Source organism: Erinaceus europaeus, chromosome 20, assembly GCF_950295315.1.
Source record: "Erinaceus europaeus chromosome 20, mEriEur2.1, whole genome shotgun sequence".
NCBI lineage: Eukaryota > Metazoa > Chordata > Mammalia > Eulipotyphla > Erinaceidae > Erinaceus > Erinaceus europaeus.
This window is the reverse complement of record NC_080181.1, coordinates 50,775,703-50,800,244: the sequence shown is the minus strand read 5'-3', so window position 1 is coordinate 50,800,244 and position 24,542 is coordinate 50,775,703. Positions and strand designations below refer to the sequence as shown.

General features: G+C 38.9%; 1 long non-coding RNA gene across 1 annotated transcript in view; it reads right to left on the bottom strand.

Moving 5' to 3' along the window:
• Positions 1 to 24,542, bottom strand: part of LOC132534932 (uncharacterized) — a 167,219-nt gene that overhangs the window by 105,539 nt on the left and 37,138 nt on the right. The gene's annotated exons all lie outside the window — the stretch shown is intronic.

The following is a 24,542-nucleotide window of genomic DNA, read 5'->3' as shown; positions in this document are numbered from 1 at the left end:
CCAGGGACTCATGGTTGAGCTGTAGGCAGTATCTCTTTATTCATGCAGGACGCAGCACAATCTAAGCCAAGCTAAGCTAAACTAACTACTACAAACAACAATCTTGTCCTTATAAATATACTAGCCCCGGGGGGTGGGAACAGGATGTGACGCAGAGAGGGTGGAGAGAAAAGTGACTGGTGAAAATCAGTGTGAGATAAGGCGAGGGGGCGGAGCAAAAACATATCATGAACCAGTGGGGATTGAACCAATGCCCTGTAGTGGTTATATAAATAGAATACAGTGGTTATGTAAATAGAATACAGTGGTTATGTAAATAGAATACAGTGTTAAGCAGGGGGTATTAAACCAATGAAACAGAAGGGGTCTCATGCATACCAACAGTGTAGTGCTGAGTACTGAGCCAAGAAAGAACCTTATCTATTCCAAGATTGTTGCTCTACCAAATGAGACACACTTCAAGTTATACCCTTCCCTTTCTTCCACTCTTCATATTCCACCCATCTGAAGAAAGCACCCAATTTAAAATAAATTTACCTTACAGAATAAAAACTGAAAGAGTTATGTTTGCTGAATTATTTAACAAATGTCCTGATTAATGGGAAAAGTTAACATCCTCTTTTAACAAATCAGTCTTCTTCCTCATCACATTCACACCAACTGTCACTGCAAAGGCTTTCTCCCTAATCTAATCCTCCTTCCGATTTTCCATCCAATTTCTTCCAAAGAAGCCTGTGTTATTGTCTCTTAACTTCATGTCAGTGACTTTCTAAATCCTATACTTAACTTTGTTGAATCTAATAGGAGCCCAGCACTGACCTGCCTAGTGCTTCCTAGGAAACATTTACCACAGGAGATATTGTTTGGGCCATAGGATACTCTTCTAACGAAAGGAAAAAGAGGTGAAAGGAATAAGCAGTATCTATCTATAAATCCATTTCTCTGTATCTGTTATCTGTCATCTATCTACATGTCTGTGCACAGAGAGAACAGATACTTTATACATACACACGGAGTACATATTTGCTTAATTTTATATCTTTGCTGCTGGTTCTCTTTACTTTCAAATAACTTTCCCCAAATCATATCTCCAAATTACTGAAAGTAAGAGTAACTTAGTATAATGCAACCCATAAGCCTGTCAGTGGCACACCTGGTTGAGCACACTCATTACCATGCACAAGGACCCTACTTCAAGCCCCTGATTCCTATATGCACGAGGAAAAGGAAGCTTAACAACTAGTGAAGCAGGGTTGTAGGTGTCTAGTTCTCCCTTTCTACCCTCCCCTCTCAATTTTTGTGTCCTCTCAAGTAAAAAAATAGAAAAGAGAATGGGGGGGGTAATGGCCACTGGGAGCAGTAGATTTGTAATGCAGGAACCTAGGCCCAGTAATAATTCTGGTGGCAATAAAAGAAATCAGCTTCATTTAATGATCACTGAGCACTGGAGACCAAGTGAACCAGTTCAAACATTGTACTATCTTCTGTTCTCTACTCTCTGTTGAGCTTCTCAGAGCGAAAGCATTTCAATTTATCCCAGAGGTCAGAATGAGAGGTTCAACTCATATACAGCCACAGGGAGATTCACCTGTGCATTTGTGCTATTATTGAAAGCAGTCTCAAACATGCAAGATTCTTTTCTGTTAGATGCAGTCAGGAGCAAGACATGCTGGACTTCAGTTTGTTGAGTGGCAGGGAAAAGGAAGCTGAGAGGCAGGAGCTACAGAAAGTACCAGCTCCCAGAGATGACTTTCATGGAGAGCAAAGCTACCTGATGAACAATCACATAATTGTAGTTAGATCACATACAATTCATGCAACTGATGGTAGTAAGACTAATTGAGACTCAAAATGGTAAAGATTTGGGCAACAAAAGAGCACTGTTCTGTCAAATCACACACAGGACCTGTGGGCAAAAGATGCTTTTGAGCAGTGTGACAGACTCTAGTCATGCTATTCTGAGTTGAGAAAAAAATCTCTCATAATAGAAATAGTGAAAACTCCCAGTAGTAGAACTATGTAATACAGTCTGATGCTGTGTACATTGGACCTACAAAGCAGAGATCACAATTCTTGTACAAGAGAGGAAGGCCAGTTCCTACAAGACTCCATTTGAATAGATCCCATAACCCCTCCACATCCCCCTACATCATGCTTTCCTTCATTTTCTTACTCAAAGCTTCAGACATATGGGTTGCCTTTTTTTTCCTTTATTTTTTTATTGAGATGTTAATGGTTTACAGTACAGTTGTTGGCACATGGGTATAATTTCTCATCTCATCACCAAAATATGTGTCTGAAAAACACTCTCACCCTCAAATTAGGTCCATCATTATGTACCAGGTCCTTGAATCCCCCCTCACCTCTCTCCCTCTCCCTCTCCTTATCTTCCTTCCCCAGAGTCCTGTGCTTTGGTAAAGTATATCAAACCTGTTCACATTTTACTTCATATTCCCCTTTCTGTTCTTGTTTCCTAAATTCTGTCCATGAGTAAGATCATCCCAAATTCATCCTTCTCATTCTGGCTTTTCTCATTTAACATGATTCCTTCAAGATCCATCCAAGATTATGTGAAGAAGGTAAATTTCATCATTCTTAATAGCTGATTAGTATTCCAATATGTATATAGACCACACATTTCTCACTCAACTGTTAAGACATTTAAGTTGTTTTCAAGTCTGGGAATTACAAATTGTGCTGCTGTGAACATAGGTATACACAGATATCTGGACTTTCAGTATTGATTCATTAATTCAATAAATGAACTTAATATCTATTTTGTGCTAGGCAATGAGTTAAAATTAGTAAAGAGAACCTACTTTTCTTCAGATGATAAATGTATATTATGTTCATTCTACCATGATAATTGTACTCTGTAAAAGAAACATCTTAATATGTAGAAACAAGTGTTATTTTTTACTTTATTGTGAAGTTAATGAATTACAGCCCATTTGTCTATACTTGTGAATTGTTTCCCAGTTTTGTGTAACAGGTGTCTGCTACATACTCTTATCCCCCTCATCAAGGGCCTCACACCCCCAATTACCCAAGAACCCCTCCCTGTCCCATTCCCTTACCAGTCCCTTGCTTTGGTATAAATTTAATCTCATGTTCTCCCTTTCTAACTTTGTCTCCCAAGTTCCACCTACATGTGGACTAATTCTGTATCCTCCCCAATCTTCCTGATCTATCCCTTCCAACACTTTTCCTTCTGCTTCTAGTGAATATGAAGCAAAGATTAAGATTTTAGGATTATTCTTTTGGTTCACCAACATTGGTCAAATCATTCTGTCCTTTCTGTCCTCACGTCTCCTATATATTTGCTCCTTTTGTTGCTGTTGTCTGAGTTCCTATTTATATTGTACCATAGATTACCTCATTTGTAGTTAGTTTCTTTAGTTCTTCTCCTGAAGGACTCCTTTCAGTAATTCTTGCAGGAAAGGTTGTTGGTGGTGAATTCTGATTCTGTATGTTTGAGAAGCTTTTGATTTCTCCTTCATACTTGAGTTTCCTTACCATTTAAAAAAAATGGCTCAATAACAACGTGGAATAAAACTTTAAAAATTGATGACTTGTAGGAGAGATAAAATAGTCAAGAAAGGCATAGTATTTATATAGCTGTTCGGTTCTAAAACTATATTCATTTGAGATGGGAATAAATAATACCTTTTCCTACACATGCCCTAAGACTCAGGAGCTTTGGAGTCAAAATAATTCCTGCTATAAACTCCTTAATCTTGGAGCCTTTTTTAATTTTCCAAAAGAAAAGCTATACTGGGAGTTGGGCAGTGGTGCACCCAGCTAAGAGCACATTATCACCATAAGAGAGGATCTGAGTTCAATCCCCCACTCCCCACCTGCAGGGAGGACACTTCATGAGCAGTGAAGTAGGTCTGCAGGTGTCTTTCTCTCTCCCTATCTCCCTGTCCCTCCGAATTTCTCACTGTCCTGTCAAGAAAAAAGAAAAAAAGGAACGAAGGAAGGAAGGGAGGGAGGGAGGAGAAAGGAAAGGAAAAAGGAAAGGAAAGGAAAGGAAAGGAAAGGAAAGGAAAGGAAAGGAAAGGAAAGGAAAGGAAAGGAAAGGAAAGGAAAGGAAAGGAAAGGAAAGGAAAGGAATGGAGAAAGGAAAGGAAAGGAGAGGAAAAGAAAGGAAAGGAAAGGAAAGGAAAGGAAAGGAAAGGAAAGGAAAGGAAAGGAAAGGAAAGGAAAGGAAAGGAAAGGAAAGGAAAGGAAAGGAGAAAATCGCTGCCAGGAACTGTGGATTCCTAGTGCTGGCACCTCATCCCACCAGCAATAACCCTGGTGACAAGAAGAGAAGAGAAGAGAAGAGAAGAGAAGAGAAGAGAAGAGAAGAGAAGAGAAGAGAAGAGAAGAGAAGAGAAGAGAAGAGAAGAGAGGGGAGGGGAAGGGAGGGGAGGGGGAGGGGGGAGAGGAGGAGGGGAGAAGAACCACACCTCATTAGGTTACTCGGAACTGTAAGGTGTTTATGATTTATACTGGTTGTCATATAATCCTTTTTGTTTTTACTTCATTCATTATTTGCTCTGACACCATATTTTCAGATTATTAAGGAATATTTGGAGTAACAATTCTTTCTCAATTCATAATATACTCCCATACAGTCACATTCATATAGAGAATCTAGAGTATTCTATTATTACTATATGTGAATCACAATGTAAGTAGCAGATGTATCTATTTTTGCTTGGCTCTTTCTTTTTTTTTAATTTTTTTTATTTAAGAAAGGATTAATTAACAAAACCATAAGGTAGGAGGGGTACAACTCCACACAATTCCCACCACCCAATCTCCATATCCCACCCCCTCCCCCGATAGCTTTCCCATTCTCTATCCCTCTGGGAGCATGGACCCAGGATCATTGAGGGTTGCAGAAGGAAGAAGGTCTGGCTTCTGTAATTGCTTCCCCGCTGAACATGGGCGTTAACTGGTCGGTCCATGCTCCCAGTCTGCCTCTCTCTTTCCCTAGTAGGGTGTGACTCTGGGGAAGCTGAGCTCCAGGACACATTGGTGGGGTCTTCAATCCAGGGAAGCATGGCTAGCATCCTGGTGGCATCTGGAACCTGGTGATTGAAAAGAGAGTTAACATAAGAAGCCAAACAAATTGTTGAGCAATCATGGACCCAAAGGTTGGAATAGTGGGGAGGAAGTGTTAGGGAGGTACTCACTGCAAACTCTAGTGTACTTCTGCTTTCAGGTATATATTTTGCAGTAGTTTACGGATACGTGTGAACATAAGCTCTCTCTCACAGAAACTGGTGTATATCTAGGTTTTGGGACTTTGTTAGAAAGTGAACCACCTGAGATGAAATTGGAGTGTACTATAAAAGGAAAGGTCTCACCCGAGTAATGAAGCTGAAGGGTTGTCATTCCACACATGAAGTCTCTGGACACAGTCTGAGATGAAGCATGTTGAGGGGGCAATCGTTGCGTTGGTTAGGTTGTGGTCGGCGGATGCAATATTATTTGATATGGATTGGGAGAAGCATACGGGAAAGTGGGCCCTATCCAAGGGTTCCAGGACTGGGGGAAGTAGGGGCTCTATAGTGGAGATGTGAGGTTCCTGCTGTAATTTGGACAGGTCCTGCTTTTAGTTTCCCTTTCAGATCTTCTTAGTCAACTTCTGTTGATGAGTGGGATCATACCATACTCATCTTTATCTTTCTGACTTAGCTCACTTAACATAATTCCTTCTAGCTCTGTCCAAGATGGGTCAGAGAAGGTGGGTTCATTGTTCTTGATAGCTGCATAGTATTCCATTGTGTATATATACCACAGCTTTCTCAGACACTCATCTGTTGTTGGGCACCTAGGTTGCTTCCAGGTTTTAGCTATTATGAATTGTGCTGCTATGAACATAGGCATACAGGTATCTTTTTGGTTGGGTGTTATGGAGTCCTTGGGGTATAACCCCAGGAGAGGAATTACTGGATCATATGGAAGGTCCATGTCTAGCCTTCTGAGAGTTTTCCAGACTGCTCTCCACAGAGGCTGGACCAATTTACATTCCCACCAGCAATATAAGAGGGTTCCTCTGTCCCCACATCCTCTCCAGCATTTGTTGCTGCTGTCCTTTTTGATGTATGCCATTCTTACAGGAGTGAGGTGGTATCTTAGTGTTGTCATAATTTGCATTTCTCTGACAATCAGTGACCTAGAGCAGTTTTTCATATGTTTGTTAGCCTTTTGGATCTCCTCTGTAGTGAATGTTTTCTTCATATCCTCTGCCCATTTTTGGATGGGGTCATTTGCTTTTTTGGTGCTAAGTTTGCTGAGCTCTTTGTATATTTTGGTGATTAGTTTCTTGTCTGATGTCTGGCATGTGAAGATCTTCTCCCATTCTGTGAGGGGTCTCTCTGTTTGTTTAATAGTTTCTTTGGATGTGCAGAAGCTTTTCAATTTGATGTAGTCCCATTGGTTTGTTTCTGCTTTAGTCTTCCTTGCAATTGGGTTTGATTCATCAAAGATGTCCTTGAGGTGTAGGTGGGAAAGTGTTTTACCAATGTTTTCCTCTAAGTATTTGATTGTTTCTGGTCTGACATCTAGGTCTTTGATCCATTTGGAGTTGATTTTTTTTTTTTCTGGGGAGATAAAGTGGTTCAATTTCATTCTTCTGCATGTTACAACCCAGTTTTCCCAGCACCATTTATTGAAGAGAGCCTCCTTCCATTTAATGCTTTGGTCCCCCTTATCAAAGATTGGATTCCATAGGTCTGGGGATTTATTTCTGGGCTTTCAATTCTGTTCCACACACTGGTCTGTGTGCCTATTTTTGTTCCAGTACAATGCTGTTTTGATGATGGTGGCTTTATAATATATTTTAAGGTCTGGGAGTGTGATGCCTCCATTTCTGTTTCTTTTCCTCAAGATGGTTTTGGCAATTCTAGGTGTTTTCAGGTTCCAGATAAATGATTGTAGTGTTTGTTCTATTCTCTTAAAGAAGCTTGGTGGAACTTTGATGGGTATCGCATTAAATTTGTATATGGCTCTGGGGAGAATATTCATTTTGATGATATTTATCCTTCCAATCCATGAGCATGGGATATCTTTCCATTTCTTGGTATCAGTTTCTATTTCCTTGAGTAGCGACTCATAGCTTTCAGCATATAAGTCTTTCACTTCTTTGGTCAATTTTATTCCTAGGTATTTGATTGATTTTGCTGAAACAGTAAATGGGAGTGATTTCTGGATGTCTTCTTCAGATTTAGTGTTTGCATAAAGAAATGCCACTGATTTTTGTACATTGATTTTGTAGCCTGACACCTTGCTATATTGCCTAATAACTTCCAGTAATTTTCTACTGGATTCTTTAGGTCTTTCTATGTATACTATCATATCATCTGCAAATAGTGAGAGCTTGACTTCTTCCCTTCCAATCTGTATTCCTTTGATTTCTTTCTCTTGCCTGATTGCTATGGCAAGAACTTCCAATACTATGTTGAAGAGTAACGGTGACAGTGGACAGCCCTGTCTAGTCCCCGATCTGAGGGGGAATGCTTTCAGCTTCTGTCCATTGAGTATGATGTTGGCTGTAGGTTTGCTATATATAGACTCCACTATCTTGAGGAATTTCCCATCTATTCCCATTTTTTGTAGAGTTTTGAGCATGAATGGGTGTTGGATTTTGTCAAAGGCTTTCTCTGCATTTATTGAGATAATCATGTGGTTTTTGGCTTTGCGTTTATTGATGTGGTGAATGACATTGATTGACTTACAGATGTTGAACCAACCTTGCATTCCTGGGATGAATCCCACTTGGTCATGATGAACAATCTTTTTGATATGTTGCTGTATCCGGTTGACCAAGATCTTGTTTAATATTTTGGCATCTATGTTCATCAGAGATATTGGTCTGTAGTTTTCCTTTTTTGTTCTGTCCCTATCAGCTTTTGGTATCAGGGTGATGTTGGCTTCATAGAAGGTGGAAGGGAGTATTCCTGTTTCTTCAATCTTATGGAAAAGCTTAAGAAGTATGGGTACTAACTGTTTCCTGAAAGTTTTGTAGAATTCGTTTGTGAAGCCATCTGGTCCAGGACTTTTGTTGTTGGGGAGATTCTTAATAACGGTTTCAATTTCTTTGTCTGTGATTGGTGCATTTAGATTTTGTAGTTCTTCTTGGTTCAGTTTTGGAAGGGAATATGCTTCTAGGAATTGTTCCATTTCTTTCAGATTCTCTAGCTTGGTGGCGTATAGTTCTTCATAGAAGTTTCGCAGGATTCTCTGGATTTCTGTGGTGTCAGTTGTGATATCTCCTCCATCGTTTACAATTCTATTAATTTGAGTCTTCTCTCTTTTTTGTTTGGTGAGTCTGGCTAGGGGTTTGTCAATTTTGTTTAATCTTTCAAAGAACCAACATTTGGCTTCATTGATCTTTTGTATGGTTCTTTTATTTTCGATGTTGTTTATTTCTGCTCTAACTTTAGTGATTTCTGTCCTTCTGGTTGCTTTAGGGTTCCTTTGTACCTCTTCCTCTAAGTTCTTGAGGTGTGCAGTAAAGTCGTTCATTTGAGCTTCTTCTTGGTGTTTAATATGTGATTGTATGGCTATAAGTTTCCCTCTCAGTACTGCTTTAGCTGTGTCCCAAATATTTTGATAGGTTATGTCTTCATTTTCATTTGTTTCCAGGAACATTTGAATTTCCTGCTTGAGTGAGGTCTCTGACCCAGTGGTTCTTAAGGAGTATGTTGTTTAGTTTCCAAATTCTGTGACTTTTAATAATTTTCTGTTTGTTGTTAAATGTTAATTTTACTCCACTGTGGTCTGAGAAGATACTTGGGATGATTTCAATGCTCTTGAATTTATTGATGCAGTCTTTGTGGCCTAACATGTGGTATATCCTTGAGTATGTGTTATGTGGATTTGAAAAGAAGGTGCATTCCAGTTTTTGGGGGTGAAGAAGTCTGAAAATGTCTAAGAGGTCTAGTCTGTCAATCTCTTCATTCATTTCTCTTGTATCTTTATTGGTTCTCTGCTTTATTGATCTGTCTAAGTGTGAGAGTGGGGTATTGAAGTCTCCCACTATTATTGTATTACTATTGATGTATTTTTGAAATTCTTTCAGTAGGTGCTTGATGTATTTAGATGGTCCCTCATTGGGTGCATAGATGTTAATAATTGTTAATTCTTCTTGGCTGATTGAACCTCTAATCATTATATAATGGCCTTGCCTATCTTTTATTACTTTATTTAATTTAAAATATATCGTGTCTGAGATGAGAATGGCTGTTCCTGCCCTTTTTTGTGGTCCGTTAGCCTGTGTGATAGTTTTCCATCCTTTCACTTTAAGTCTGTGTTTATCCTGTTGTGACAGATGGGATTCTTGCAAGCAGCATATGGTTGGGTTATGTTTTCTGATCCATCCCCCCACCCTGTGCCTTTTGATGGGTGAGTTTAAGCCATTGACGTTTATTGATATTATGGATTTAATGTATTGTAGTGCCATTGTTAAAAAAAATTTCTCTGATATATTGCAAGTATTATAGTGATGTTCTTTTTTATAAGAGGTCTTTTAGAAACTCTTTCAGGGCCGGCTTGGTGATGGTTGACTCCTTTAACTGTTGTTTGTCTAAGAAGGTTTTGATCCCTCCATCTAGTTTGAATGAAAGTCTAGCAGGATATATTATCTTTGGTTGAAACCCTTTTTCATTCAGGGCTCAATAGATATCTTGCCATTCTCTTCTGGCTTTTAGAGTTTGAGTGGAGAAGTATGCAGATAATCTTATGGGTTTTCCCTTGTATGTGACTTTTTGTTTCTCTCTTGCAGCCTTTAGGATCCTTTCTTTATCCTTACTTCTTCTCATTGTGACTATGATGTGTCTTGGTGTCTTCAGGTCTGGGTTGATTCTGTTTGGTACTCTCTGAGTCTCTTGAATCTTGATGTCCTTTCTGTTATTCAGGTCTGGGAAGTTATCTTCTATTATTTCCTGTAGAATGTTTGCTTCCCCTTCCTCTCTTTCTTCCTCTGGCAGGCCAATTATACGAATGTTACTTCTTTTGAGATCATCCCATATGTCTCTGTTGTTGTTTTCAGTGTCTCTCAATCTCTTTTTAAGCTCTTTCACCTCTTTCTTCATTTTCTCTAACTCATCCTCTGTCTGACTAATTCTGTTTTCTGCTTCTGTTAGTCTGCTTTCCCTTGCCTCAGCTTCTTTCTTCATTACAGCTATTTCAGCTTTTAGTTCTCTAATTGCCTCAAGATAATCAGTATTTTCCTTGGGGGTCTCAACTGTTGTTTCCCTAATACTGCCATTCCTTTCTTCCAATGTTGTTTTCATTTTTGTGATTAATAAGTTTATTATTGCTTGCATACTTTTCTTATCTATGGTTACTTCTGGCTGATTTGTAGTTTCTTCTGGGCTCCTGTCTTCATTCATTGGAGTAGCAGTTTTATTTGTTTTTGATCTACCCATTTTTTTGATTTATGTGTTTCTTTTTTTTTATGCTCTGTTGTTCCTCAGTTGTTGTGTCTTGAGTACAAGTAACACTGTACTAAATACCTTTATGACAATTGCACTCACCAACCTCAGGAATTACAGTAGCAACTGAAGCAAGTATTGAAGCAGTTTAATCATTACCAGTTAGCCAAACAATTTCTCCAGTCCGTGAATAAATAGTAACCAAATCCCAGTGAAGAAGAAAGAGAAAAGAAAGAAAGGATAGCAATAATAGTTATGCAAATCTACTATCCACTGTATATTCTAGGGGTAACAAGAGGGGAAAGGGAACTAGAGCAGAGATGCACACATAGAGAGTCCACTCTGAGTCAGATTTCTTCCCCAAAATAATTCACAAATTCAGAAAGGCAAAGAAGAAGGAAGAAGTGTATGACAAGATAAAAAAAAAAGAGGCAAGAGAGAGAAAAGGGAAAAGATAATAAAAAGAGCTGTAATTAAAGAGCAGTGAAAGAAAATTCCCAAATGTGTATCAGTGAATTCAAAAAGCACCCTGTTTGTTGGTGTGGGGGCTGGGGGCTGTGACTCTGGAAGCTGTAGGATTAAGGAAGGATGACAATAATGAGAAAAAGAAAAAAAATAAAGAAACAGAGAGAAAAAAGAAAAGATAAGAAAAAGAACAGTTATAAAAGGGCAGTGTAAGGGAAGGGTTTTTTAATGTATTTATTTTTAATTATTTAATTAGCTATGCGGGGTGAGGTGTGGGGGGTTGGCTACTTAGAAAGCAAAAAGTCCAGAGGTTTCAGAAGGGTATAGACTTAGAATTAATGATACTCCCTGGTGGGACAGGAATTTGGTAAAGAAAAGGAGCTCCTAGCAGGGGATCCTGCTAGGATCTGGTCCCCAGGGACTGGTTATGGGGGGGGTGGGCAGGGAAGGAGGTATGCTTAGAAATTATAAGGAAGAAAAAAAATTTTTTCCCCTTTTTCCTACTCTAATTCTTAACCTAAATTAAGTTATAGTCACCTCCTTGGTGTCACCGCTAGGACCCCTTATTGGATGGCCTACTAAAGGCAGAAAATCCTACCATTTCTAGGAGATGTGGTCAGAGCTCAGCCACTAGCAGCTTCTCAGTCCACCATCTTCTGGGAACCTCCGGCTCTTTAATTTCTATCTTCAGAAGTATTTTTAACTAGTAGAGTAAAATATTCAGTGGTGAGATCACAAAACATATAACTTAGGAAATTCATTGAGGGGTTTATATGTGATTCAGTGAATACTCCACTGCTATTTTTTGATATGATGCTACAGAGGGCACAGTATCTCTTCATGGTTATCAGTTTTCATCAATAAAAGATAGGACATTGTTCAGATAAGCCAAGGTTTAACTATATCTTGTTCACATTTCCGATATTTCAATATTTCTGCAGTTATATTGTCCACTCTTTATGAGATGCTGTTAGTGAATATTTAAATGAAGAAGGGATGTACTCACTGTGATTATCTGGACCCAGAGTTTATTTCCTTCTCTAACTGGAGCTTGTTAGTAATTGTCTTGAGAAAACTCATTGTCTAGATTTGACATTTTAGCACATTTCTTTTAGTTTCTCCCTCTCCTGAGTGCCTAAATCAGATCCCAAGAGTGGATGGTTGTTTATCTGCCTGTAGATGGAAGGTAATTGCTGTTGGCACTTCATTTGTACCCTTGTCATATCTAATCATGTTACAGCTGTGAGTCCCTCTTTGGTCTCTACACTGAAAAGCATACATGTCTGTTTCCTGCACTCCCTGCTCACTTTTTAGATGCAGCAGATCCATTCTGAAAGCCCAGTCAAGTGTGTACGGTGATCTGCACTCTGCCCACTTTTTTTTTTTTTTTGCCTCTGGGGCTATTGCTGGGGCTCACTGCCTGCACCATGAATCCACTGCTCCAGAAGGCTATTTTTTTTCCTTTTGTTGCTCTTAATTTTTTGTCATTGTAGGTATTATTATTGCTGTCATTGTTGTTGGATAGGACAGAGAGAAATGGAGAGAGGAGGGGAAGACAGAGAAAGATGCCTGCAGACCTGCTTCACTGCTTGTGAAGCAAACCCCCTGCTGGTGGGGAGCCAGGGGCTGGTACCAGGATCCTTAAGCTGGTTCTTGCACTTTGTGCCATGTGTGCTACCACCCTCTGTCCACTTTCTATCTGGGACCCAAGGACTGTGTGATATCTCCTACATACTTGGATTTGATAATGGTTTTTCATTGTTCTGAAAAATTGCCCACAGCTCAATGGTTGCTTTTTTTTTTGCCTCCAGGGTTATTTCTGGGGCTGGGTGCCTGCACCACAAATCCACTACTTCTGGAGGCTGTTTTTTCTGTTTTGTTGCCCTTATTGTTGTTATTGTTAGATGGGACAGAGAGAAATAGAGAGGGGGGGAAGACAGAGATGGGGAGAAAAAGATAGACACCTGCAAACCTGCTTCACCACTTGTGAAGTAACCCCCCTGCAGTTGGGAAGCTGGGGCTCGAACCGGGATCCTTATGCCTTATGCTGGTCCTTGTGCTTTGTGCCATGTGTGCTTCACCTGCTGTGCTACCGCCCAGCCCCCCAATGATTGATTCTGACATGAAGCTTCTAAACACTCTAGTAAGTAAAAGGTTATTACTTCATAGACCTAATTCCACCTACACAAATTTAAAAACAAAAAAAAATTAAAAATTTTACCCACAGGCCCCCATGAAAACACCTACAACCTAGCATTGCACATACATTACAGCAGACTTTAGATCTTAAACTATGTAGGACTGAATTCTGACTACACCACTTGGGGTATATGAAAGTAATTCATATTTTCAAGGCCTGTCTGACTCAGCTTTCGCATCTTTTAGCTAAAGGTAAGAAAGGTGCTTAACCCATTGGCATATTAATAGGGCTCAAGAGTTTCTGTATGGAGAGAGCTTGGACACATTCCTAATTCACAATAAATGCTCCCTAAAGATGTGTATTAGAGACCTCCCCTTCACACACACCCACATCCAGAACTTAGTGAAAGTGTTTTTTCATTTCTTTTGAATTTATGGATTGACTTGGTGATTCTGATCATGCGAGGGCTCACTCTGACAGCAGAGGCCTTAGACTTATGGTCTACAGAACAGGCTGTAACAGCAAAATTTCATCATCATGTGATTTTTTTCTCCTGCACCTCTCCACAGTGCAGTTGTCTCCTCTTGGCATTCACCAAGGGAGACCAAAAATTGTAAGGCCTCCTACATTTGAAGTTCAGTGTCTATCCAAACCCATTCTAATGAATGGGTCAAAGGCAGTAGTTCCATAGTGAACAGGGGAAGGAGAAACAGCCCACTTTTTTAGGGGAATACTGGCAAGGTCACTTTATAGGAAGGACATGCACATGAGAAGGGTCATACAATTGCAGCCCATTGTAAACAATTGATAAATATCAACCAATCTCAAGTTCCCAATTTTTTTTTTCATTTCCACTATCACTTTTTTGATAAAATGCTGATTTACAGGGTCTTGTTGTCATAAGGATACATTTCCACATTTCCTTAAGAAAAAAACAGCTTGGGTATATTTCACCTTCAACCAAATCATTATCTTATTGCATCATTGGGTCCTCGGTCCCCAACCTCCCAAGTCTCTCTTTACTATCTCTTCTTAGACCTTATAAGTAATGGACAGTGAAACTCAACCAGTTGGGATTATCATCCTAAACATATACCCCTACCTCCCACTTTTCCCCTTGATTCCTGTATCCTTCACTCCTCTCCTGCTATTCTCTCTAAAGCTTCTGTGCATCACCAATAACCTCTGCAACTAAAGTCCCTGCATTGACAGAGTGACAGGCATCATCTTCAGCAGGGTTTGAGTCCAGGTATTCTCATTTCCTTTGTCAACTTGTTATCACTGAAGAACAATATCTTTTTGATATATTTTCATTTTCCTTCTGTAAGATGCATATCTCTCTAGTTCTAATTGGAAGGAATGGGAAGTCAATAAAGAAATTATGGTGGGAGTCGGGCGGTTGTGCAGCGGGTTAAGCACATATGATGCAAAGCACTAGGACCAGCCTAAGGTTCTCGGTTCAAGTCCCCAGTTCCCCACCTGCAGGGGAGTCACTTCATAAGTGGTGAAGAAGGTCTGCAGGTATCAATCTTTCTTTCCCCCTCTTTGTCTTCCCCTCCTCTCTCCATTTCTCTCTGTCCTATCCAACAATGACAACATCAATAATAACTATAACAATAAAACAAGGGCAACAAAAGGGAATAAATAAATAAAGAAAAAGAAATTATGGCTTCAATTTTAAACATCACTAGTCACCAAAAGCACCCTAGGACACCTAGTGAAATGACCAATCCAGAACTTTCTCAGAAAGGGGATATTTTGAGTGTGAAGCATTATGATGTTCTGTATAGCAATAAAATGCTCTAGAAATGATGTAAACATGCACAGGTAAAGGAACTGACCTGAGGACTCTGCTGGCTGAGTGTAGCATTTATTTATTTATTTATTTTATAAAAAGGCAACACTGACAAAAACCATAGGATAAGAGGGGTACAAATCCACACAGTTCCCACCACCAGAACTCCATATCCCATCCCACCCCCCAATAGCTTTCCTATTCTTTATCCCTCTGGGAGTATGGATCAGGGTCATTGTGGGGTGCAGACGGTGGGAGGTCTGGCTTCTGTAATTGCTTCCCCACATGATGGACATTGACAGGTTAATTCATACTCTCAACCTGTCTCACTTTTTCCCTAGTGGGGCAGGGCTCTGGGGAAGTGGGGCTCCAGGACACATTGGTGGGGTCATCTGCCCAGGGAAGTCAGGTTGGCATCATATTAGCATCTGGTACCTGGTGGCTGAGTAATGAGGCTGAAGGGATGACAATACACGCCTGAAGTCTCTGGACGCGGTCTGAAGTGAAGCATGTCGAGGTGGTATGCATTGAGTTAATTAGGTTGAGATCAGCAGATGCAGTGTCAGTTGGTATGAATTAAAAAAGCATGCAGGAAAGTAAGCCCCACCCTAGAGGTTCCAGGACTGGGGGAAATATAGGCTCTATAGAAGAAGTGGGGGGGGGGGTTCTGGCTGTCTTAGGGTTTAAGAAGGCAATAGGTAGTTATTGCTGTAATCAAATTATTTGGCAATTGGGTTAATTTTGAAAATCCATTTGTTAGAATTTGCTGTATTCTACCAGCCCAAAATAGCCTACTAAGTAGCAAAGAATAGCAGTGTCTGTAGTAATGAGTAAGGAATATGGAGCAGAAAGTGATCTTTTCTTCATGGAAGGATGCCAGTTAATAAAGTTGATGAAGAAATAATGAAATTAGAGAATTTGTTAGGGAACTGGGGGGTCTATACATAGTATCAAATTATTTCCCCCTGGATTACTTATTAATTATGCAAGAAAAACTGTGTTATCAGTGGAAAAATATAACAAAACAGACCTCACCAGAGCCAAAGGATTAAAGAAAAACATAGAAAAACAGTCAATCCACATCAATAATTATTTGCAGTTGAGAAGATGAAATGTTATTATGCTGTGTTTATAATATTATTAATTTACATGGCCCCAGGGTCCTATGCATATGCAATGCCACCTAGCAACCTTCTACAATCCACTTTTTAATTCTGTATTTAGATAAATAAGAGGGGAAGTACCTCTCTACTATGCCTGTAGCTCACCTAGTACTGTCCATAGTGCTTCCTTGCCATGCTGACCCTCAAACAAAGTCCACATGCATGATAGTATGCATGTTTTACCAAGTGGGCTGTCTCCCAGTTCCATATATTAGATTTTTCATGACTTGATGGAAGCATATTTGCCACACTGTAAGTTCTAGCTAATTTCAAATTCAGTGAATTTTACTAAATTCAAAGTTAAGTAACCCTCATTACAATGCAGCTGTAGAGCCTTCCTCTTCAAGCCTGTTTTCAGTCAATACATACACTCATCTCTGGTGATAGGTATAGATGATGCACTCTTTCTCTGTGATTTTTGCAGTGTTGACGAAGTGTGTGTGTGTGTGTGTGTGTGTGTGTGTGTGTGTGAGAGAGAGAGAGAGAGAGAGAGAGATTTTCTCTATATTGCTCCTATATCTACAGTTCCTGTATTCTCATCATTTATGTATTATATGTAAACTTTTCATATGCCCTTTATTAAATTGTACGTTCACTTGGACTAGTTTGATGAGAAATTTTATGAAGTGGCGTGGAATATTTTAGTGAATTCTCTATCTCTCATGAAATGACATATGGGTTGCTTTTGCCCTTTATACTATTATTAAGATGTTGGGGCTGATGGCACAGCAGTAAAACACACATTACCATACTCAAGGTCTAGGTTCAAACCCTTAGTCCCCACCTGCGGGGGAGTAGTTTTATTAGTTGCAAAGCAGTGCTATAGGTGTCTATCTTTCTCATTTACTCTTGATCTCCTTCCCCCTCTTAATTTTTCTCTATCTCTATTCAAAGATAATTTTTTAAATGGCTGTTGGGAGTGGTGAATTTGCTGTGCAGGCACTAAATGAGAGTGACAGTCCTAGTGGAAATTTTTTTTTTTTTACAAAACTAAAAAAACAACTAATAAGAGGTATATTAGGTCAGTGAGTTTTCAGACATTAAGCCAATAAGACATTCTTAAAATAAGCTGTATTAGGCCATGGTCCATAAGTGCTACTGAATGTGGTTTGCTAACCAGTTTTTCAGTTTCACAGTTATGTTTACAAGAGATGTTGGTCTGTAATTTTTTGTTATATCTTTATATTTGATATTATTATCAACAGATATTTCAGCCTATGAAGACTCACTCTAGTCTCATTGAATGAGTTGTGAGGTGTTCCTTCCACCTGTATTATCTCTAAGACTAAATGGTTAATTAATTCTTCAAGTGTTTGATATAATTCACCAGAAAAGTCGTGTAAGACTGAGTGGTGAAGCAGGTCTGCTGGTGTCTATCTTTCTCTCCCCCCTCTGTCTTCCACTCCTCTCTCCATTTCTCTCTGTTCTATCCAACAGTGATGACATCAATAATAACTACAACAACAATAAAAAGAAGAGGGTAACAAAAGGAAAATAAATATTTTTTAAAAAATAAAAAAATAATTGGGGAATCAGTTACTTCATTCTTTTTTTGAGAAATATAGTTCTAAATAGAAAATGAAATCCATGGTAATTGAAAGATGGTACTATTGATAGTTCTTAAGTGATGACAAGAAGAAAGACTATGACATTCGGTGGTCTGGAAATGGGGATGAGAAGTAAGGAGTGCATATTCATCCTTTTCTCCCCTTACATCAGTTACCCAGTGAGTGGAAATTCTTTGTGCCCATTCAGAAGGCAGGTCTCCACTAGTTCCTTAAACATGTGAAAATTATATTCAACAACAACAGCCTGCCACAGGTAAAAGTATGATTAGCATTTCATCCAACAATACTTTCAGTCTAAAATGTGTCTTCTTGCTACTTCTGCACCCTAAGAATCTGAACCCTTCTCTGTTTTAGAATTCTTTTGCAGAAAGTACTTTTACTTTTTGAAATATTGACAACCTAATAGGCAAGCAGCATTTACATTTGCCCTCTGTATTCCCAAAATTATATCTCCAGTTACACTTAATTAATCATATCTCTAGGTCATGAAAGTTCATTTTAATTTTACTGTAATCTCTTCATCTGAGGGTCAGTGTTTGGTATTGCAGTAGCAGTGAGGACTAGATGTGAGAACCAGTTTCTCAGATTATGCCTATAGTAAGATTCTTACATTAGTTAATAACACCTTATTTTGATATTCACTGCCTTGGGGACATCTGAGAAAAAGAAATCTAAATGAACTTTAACAATGAAAAAGGTGCTTCTCTTGTGATAGTCAAATAAAATGAGTATGTTAAAAATGAATGTATTATTTGGGCAAGAATAAAGTGAAGCAAGAGACAAATATCTAATACATCATAAGTCAGAAAATGTTTTAGATACTTGTATATGTACATATACTCATGTAGTCACATGCAAGTTACCATCACAGGGGGGAAAAGTTGTTCCTTTTTCATAGCTCTGAAATAGGCTCACAGAGAGCTGAACATTTTGGTATTTATTGAGCATTTATTACATATTCATTACAATGATAACTTGCTGCATATGAATTATCTCTCTAGGTCTTAATGGAAACTTATTATTCCATGGGGTCAGCCATCTTGACTGAATGGCCCACGTGCTTCTCTGGTGTGTCTTTTCATCTTCCTAATTAAAATTTTAAAACATGAAAAAAGAACACTGTGAGGAATAATTTGATAGAGTAAGGAAGGGGTTACGCCTTTAAGAATGGGTTAAAATCACATATTTGAGTCATATAAAAAGAAGTTATGGATTATATACTCAATGGAGTACTACTCACAATTAAGAAGACAACATCGTGTCTTTTGAGACTAAGATAGGGCTGGAGGTGATTATGCTTAATTAAGTAAGTAAGGAAGTGAAGAACTATTCCCAGATTATTTCACTCATATGTGGAATATAGAGAATTAGAACCCATAAAGTTGGTGGGGGGAATGTCAACCCATATCTTAGACCCTGGGAGGATTATGGTAGTTTTCATTGAAGGGGTTAGGGTACAGAAGTTTGATGTTGGGAGTGGTGTAGAACTATACCTCTTTTATACCAGAATCTTATAAATCTCTATTAAAATTAATAACAAATAGCTAACTTAAATTAATTTAAAAAAAAAGAAATCTATGTCTTGTTGTGGAGTCTGTATTATAGATGAGCAAACCTAGACTTAGAAACTTTTAAGCAAGAGGTCCAATGACCGGCAAGGAATAGAGGCTGCAACTTCTTATAACATGTCTTACTCTTAGCCATTTTGCTATGTGATTTTAATAAGACAGAATTATACTAAATACTTAATAAGAGTTCAAAAATTGGTCAAGCTTAATCCAGGAAGCAGTGAGAAAACCCAGGTTCCTGATACAAAATGACCAACACCAATTCACATCATTGTAAAACTGTCAGAACTCAGTGACAAAGAAAACTCTTGGAGGCTGCTAGGAAAAAGAGAGAAGTGACATACAAAGGTAGAGTTATCAGGCTTTCATCCTACTTTACGGTAACCGTAATATATATTTGCCCTAGTTTATGGATACCTGTGAACATATACTCTATCTCCTGGAACCTGGCCTATATCTAGGTTTTGGGACTTTGTTAGGAAGTGAACCACCTGGGATGGAATTAGAGAATACTATGAAACTAAAGGTCTCACCTAAATGATGAAGCCGAAGGGTTGTCATTCCACACCTGAAGTCTGTAGACACAGTCTGAATTGAAGCATGCTGGGGTGGCACTTGTTGCTTTGATTAAGTTGCAATCAGCGGATGCAATATTATTTGGTAAGAATTGGGAGAAGCATATGGGAAAGTGGGCCCTACCCTAGGGTCCCAGGACTGGGGGAAGTTTAGGCTCTATAGTGGAAATGTGAGTTTCCTGCTATCTTAGGGTTCAAGAAGACAATGGATAGTTATTGTTATCATCACATTATTTGGTAATTGGGTTAACTTTGAAAAGTCCCTTTGTTAGACATACAATCAATTTTTCCCCCTCTCATATTAATTAAATAGTGATTTATATGACTACAGTTTAATAGTTGTGCACATAAACACCATTCCCATCACCAAAAGACTGTGTCCCATCCCACCAACCCACCCCCACCCCCACACCCCCACCCCCTGCCGGCCCAGGAAGCTACATGTCCACCCTCCCCCTCACCACAGGGTTTTTACTTTGGTGCCCTACTTTCAATTTAGTCAGATCCTGCCTTTAGTTTCCCTTTCTCATCTTCTTTCTCAGCTTCTGTTGATGAGTGGGATCATCCCATACTCATCTTTATCTTTCTGACTTAGCTCACTTAATATAATTCCTTCTAGCTCTGACCAAGATGGGTCAGAGAAGTTGAGTTGATTGTTCTTAGTAGCTGCATAGTATTCCATTGTGTATATATACCACAGCTTTCTCAGACACTCATCTGTTGTTGGGCACCTAGGTTGCTTCCAGGTTTTAGCTATTATGAATTGTGCTGCTATGAACATAGGAGTTCACACATCTTTTTGGTTGGGTGTTATGGAGTCCTTGGGGTATATCCATCCCCAGGAGAGGAATTACTGGGTCATATGGAAGGTCCATGTCTAGCCTTGTGAGAGCTCTCCAGACAGCTCTCCACAGAGGCTGTGCCAATTTACACTCCCACCAGCAGTGCAAAAGGGTTCCTCTGTCCCCACAGACTCTCCTGCATTTGTTGCTGCTGTCCTTTTTGATGTATGTATGCCATTCTCACAGGGGTGAGATGGTATCTCAATGTTGTCTTTATTTGCATTTCTCTGACAATCAGAGACCTGGAGCGGTTTTTCATATGTTTGTTAGCCTTTTGGATCTCCTCTGGAGTGAATGTTCTGTTCATATCTTCTGCCCATTTATGGATGGGATCATTTGCTTTTTTGGTGCTAAGTTTGCTGAGCTCTTTGTATATTTTGGTGATTAGTCTCTTGTCTGATGTATGGCATGTAAAGATCTTCTCCCATTCTGTGAGGGGTCTCTTTGTTTGTGTGATAGTTTCTTTGGCTGTGCAGAAGCTTTTCAATTTGATATAGTCCCATTGGTTTGTTTCTGCTTTAGTCTTCTTTGCAATTTGGTTTGTTTCATCAAAGATGTCCTTGAGGTTTAGGCGGTAAAGTGTTTTACCAATGTTTTCCTCTAAGTATTTGATTGTTTCTGGTCTAACATCCAGGTCTTTAATGCATTTGGAGTTGATTTTTGTTTCTGGTGAGATAAAGTGGTTCAGTTTCATTCTTCTGCATGTTTCAACCCAGTTTTCCCAGCACCAGTAAAATAAAATTTTAAAACAGTATATTGTTTTCAATAAAGTCCATTCTTCTCTCTTTTTTTTTTTTTTGGCCTCCAGGGTTATCACTGGAGCTCAGTACCTGCACTATGAATCCACTGCTCCTGGAGGCCATTCTTTCCATTTTGTTGCCTTTGTTGTTTATCATTGTTGTTGTTATTATTATTAATATTGTTGTTATTGTTGCCATTGCTGTTGTCAGGATAGAGAGATATCGAGAGAGGGGAGAAGACAGCAGAGAGGGAGACAGAAAGATAGACACCTGCAGACCTGCTTCACCACTTGTGAAGCAACTCCCCCCTGCAGGTGGGGATCCAGGGGCTCGAACCTGGATCCTTATGCTGGCCCTTGCACCATTCCTCTCATTTAACTAAAAGGATAATAATGAAGAGTCTGAAATGTCTGTGTCAACCAAGGACAGTGGTCTTGGCAGAAGACCAGGGGACAACAGAACAGTTTCAAGCAACTGTCTCTCCTCTTGAAGCTTCTTAGTTGTCATAGATCTTGCATATGACCTGTGGAGTCAAGACCATGGAATTTAGTGGTCTAACTATTTCCCATCCTGAAACAGCTGAGTTCTTAATGCAGTGAAATGACCTCTGGTAGTATGTTACAGTGGCATCTGAGTAGCAGATACCTTACAGGGCTAGAGCAAGACTCTACATGATTTTTTAATTCTTTTTTATTAGTGATTTAATAATTATTGACAAGATTGTGGTATAAGAGGGGTACAATTTGATATAATTCCCACCACCAGAGTTCCATATCCCCTCCCCTCCATTGGAAATTTCCCTATTCTTTATCACTCTGGCAGTATGGACCAAAGATCTTTTTAAGTTCTTTTTTAATTTTTTAATTATCTTTATTTGCTTATTGGATAGAGACAGCCAGAAATTGAGGGGGTAGGGGGACAGAGAGAGGGAAAGAGACAAAGAGACTAATGCAGCACTGCTTTACCACTTGTGAAGCTTTCCTTTTGCAGGTGGGGGCGGGGGACTTGAACCCAGGTCCTTGGGCATTGTAACATTTGCACTCAACCAGGTGCACCACCACCTGGCCCTGTGGACCAAAAAAAAAGTTTTTAAATGCTCTTAAATCAGTGCTGGGACTTAAGTATTAATGCTTCTAAGTCTTACGAAGCAAAAATATGCTGTTATTTCTCTGAAGAATAAGGATTAGTTGGTCCAGGAATTGAGGTGTAAAATTAGCTGTGGTGTTACTCATGATTGCCTCTAGAAATCTACTAGTGAAAATTCTGCTATGACTTTGCTCTGCTGCTCTATGGGTCTTAGTTCCAGAGGGAAAATGTTTTTACCAGAAGACACAGAACATTTGTAATAGTTCTCTGAATCAATAGGTAATGAAGGGGAAAATAAACTTGCCTGTGATGATTGATCCTAAATACAAAAAAAGAAATTTTACTATTACTTCATGGTGGAGACAAGGAAGAGATTGTCTGAAAGGTCTAAGATCCCTTAGGGCATCTCCTAGCATTCCCATACCCTGTAGTTAATGTCAGGATGAACTATGAGAACCCTACAGAGACAGGACTAGTGGTCTAGGTCACTTAGGGGCAAAAGTATGCTCTCCATCACTAAGTATAGAACAGCTGAGTGAATGATGAAGGGAGATAATAATGGAAGAATGTATATATAAATACCAAGTATGACCCTGTGACCTATTGCAGAAAGGACTGTAGTTGTTGTGAGAATGCCCACCTTATTTTTTCAATGAATGTGTTTGTCTGTGTGTTTACATCTGTTTTCTTCCTTCTCTTGGAAAGTATTTCTATTTTTTCCAGTCATTATCCATTCCCTTATCATGCAGCAGAAGATACATCAGCTTTACATTATAATATGTAAGCTTTGAATTATCAAAAAGGAAAGTAAACATCACTTAAGGATTTGTCTTTTTCTAGAGAAGGGATTGGTGTGTTTCCAAGTATTTACAGGATAGCTGTAATGTATTGAGGAAAATTGTGTCTTTGTTGTCGTCTTCATGTGGTAATTAAGTATGAATGTATATTTCAAGAAAAAGGAATATAATAAATTGTCATGTATCTACTTGAGTGGCCTATAGAATGTCAGTTCTTTGGTCAAACGTTATTCTGAATAGTTCTGTATACTTCTGGATGAGATTGACATTTAGTCAGTAGTCTAAGTAAAGCAGATTGTCCTTTCTAACTTGGGTGACCCCTTCTAACCAGTTGGAAGCCTGGCCAAAACAAAAGTGGGGTAAACTCTTCCTGTTTGACTGCCTTGAGCTGGAACCTTGGTCTTTTCCCCTGCTTTAAAACTTTAACCTGTATCATTAGATCTCCTTGTTCTTTGACTTACGGTCTTTGATTACAATTAAGGCATTGGCTTCCCTGTTTCACCAGTTTACTAGCTACAACTCTTGGAAATTCTTGCCATCCATGAAATTGTGAGTTAATTATTGATGATAAATCTCTGATAATATATTATCTACTTGTTCCGTTTCTTTAGAGAACCCAAATTCGTAATATTAATAATAAAGCACTGTAGGAAACTCTAAGGTGAAAGGAATATATTTTTGATAGAGATTATGTTGGTAGTTTGACATATGTATATCTGTAAACTCAATAAGTCATATATATTAAATATGTCCTTGAGATACTACACAAGCTTTCACTGGTTCATAATGACCACTTTTCTGGTTTTATTTTTTACAAATTCAAATAATTTTATTTCAGGGGGTTAATTTGTTACACTACAGCTGTTGAATCTTGGGTATAATTTTTCTTCTCCCAGTGATAGGTTTCTGCTGCAGAACATAAATCCCTCAACTTAAGTCCATCATCATGTGCAAGGATCCTAATGCCCTCTCCACTCCCTTCCACCTTCTCCTTCCACAGAGTTCTTTGCTTTGGTGCAATATACCAACTCAAAATCTTACTTTGTGCTTCTCCTTTCTGTCCTTGTTTCTTAAGTTCTAACTATAAGTGAAATTATCCAGTATTTATCCTTCTCTTTTTGGCTAATCTCACTTACCATGATTCCTTCAAATCTCATCCAAGATGAAGCAAAGAAATTGACTTCATCATTTTTAGCAGCTGAATAGTATTCTGTTGGATATATCACCACTACCTTAGCCACTAATCTGCTATTGGGCGTCTGAGTTGCTTCCAAGTTTTGGGATGTGCAAATTGTGCTGCTGTAAACATAAATGTAGTTTTATTTCCTCTGGATAATCCACATGAGATACATTAGTGGGTCACAGGGTGT